A 1,840-nucleotide genomic window follows, 5' to 3' on the forward strand; every position below is an offset into this window, starting at 1 on the left:
CCCAGGCTTTCGAGTGCACTCTTATGACCCTCTGCATAACTTTGCGAGTCCGCTTGACCGAGAACCTGTATCGAGAACGCCTGACGTCGTTACGCGATAAATCAGCGTCCGTTAAAGTCGTTGGTGTGCCTCGACCGTTGTTCAATGTAAATCGATTTCCTCGAGAAATCCACATACACCGATGCAGTCCGGTCACTCTCCATTTTTCATATACGTGTGTACATCCTCAATGCGCCGCTGCGAAAAACTCCAGCGAAAAATAAAATAGACGGAGAGGATACGAGGGTAGCCATATCAGGGTCGGAGACACAATTTATTTTCGTCCATTCCCAAAGTGTGTTTAATGATAATTTTCTGCGCTTTCCTTTAAAGCTAACCGTATAAATAAATGCAAACCTCTTGTATTGCCTTTTTATAAATCATCCGCGTATTCTAGTTATCCACGAGCTGGAGGTGAGATATATCGATCGACGGACGAAAAGAAAAAACCAGTTAGTTGCAATGAGAACGACAAGAGGCGTAATTATTTCACGCTCGTTTCGTCGAAGACGGAGACGTTAAATAATACTTTACAATGTTCGCAAGAGCTTGAAATAGCCGAATAAATCAAATGGACAACAAACAGATAAACGGACGAGGAGATACAAATCCTACGGTTTCGAGAATCTGGGCAACATCCTGCGTATATTGAGCGATCGTAAAGCTCGAGGCAACATCGCCGATGTCGTACCGAACGTCCAAATACGAAAGCCTCGCGATATTACGGATTGCGATTGCACGCGCCGAGGTGTCGAGGGCGAAGAACGAGAGTCACTAGAGGCGAAAGCAAGCATCCACGGCTCGTAATTTTTCTCTTTACTTTCGCATGCAGTCGGCCATAAGTTCACGTCGTAGACGTTAGCGGCCTCATGATCGTCGTCGTTATCGGTCAGCAGGAGCGGCGACGGTGGCGGTGGCGGTGGCGGTGGCGGTGGCGGTGGCGGTGGCGGTGGCGGTGACGGTGGCGGTGACGTTGGCGGCGGCGGCGGCGGCGGCGCTGGCGACGACGGTGGCGGCTTCGACTCCGGCTCGGGTCGCGTTGTTCACACGTACATCCGATTTTCCTCCCCTCCGCTACCGATCCCCACCTCCGTAGCCACCTTTCCTCTTATCTCTCTTCCTGCTCGGTTTCTTCCTCTCTCTTTTCTCTTTTAGCGCTTTCCATCGCACCTCATGGGCTCTCGACGCGAGGGGGCGACGCACGCGCCCTATTCCGCCTTTCAGCCTCAAAAAATTCATGGGCTCGCACGTGCGCGGGCCGGGGCCCGCAGAGTGGGGACGTCGTGCGACGGACGTAAGCATATACGAAGGGGCGAAGGGAGCATGGAAACGGCGAACGTTAACACGTGGGATTGCCATTGCTGGCAAATGTATGCGCGCCGACGCGTATAGACGCCAATATATACGAGTTCGTGTACATTAAAGCGAGAGCGCACGTAAGTTCGGGCGCGTTCTTGGATAATTATTATTTATGCAGCGAACAGAGCAGCCGAGCTTGTGTGCCCAAGCGCTCGCGCCATCCTCGAGAATAATACAGAAGCGGACGAGGGCTCGCGCTAGCGCCCCACCACTTAACGATGATGATGGGTTCGTGTCATTTTCCACCTTCTCTTCCATTCTCTTCCTGCATCCCGGGATTCTCGCGCTAAAGCACGCGATCCGGCTCGAGTTCTTTTCTTCTCGCACGTTCTTGTTTTTTTCTCCGAGCGACTCCACTCTCTGCCTACACCCGCGCACACCTGCACGGGAGCCGGACGCGGGCCACGTCGGCGATGTTTAAATACTTGGCGCACGTTGTTCT

This window comes from Ceratosolen solmsi, unplaced genomic scaffold, assembly GCF_000503995.2.
Source record: "Ceratosolen solmsi marchali unplaced genomic scaffold, CerSol_1.0 scaffold35, whole genome shotgun sequence".
In the NCBI taxonomy this organism is placed as follows: domain Eukaryota; kingdom Metazoa; phylum Arthropoda; class Insecta; order Hymenoptera; family Agaonidae; genus Ceratosolen; species Ceratosolen solmsi.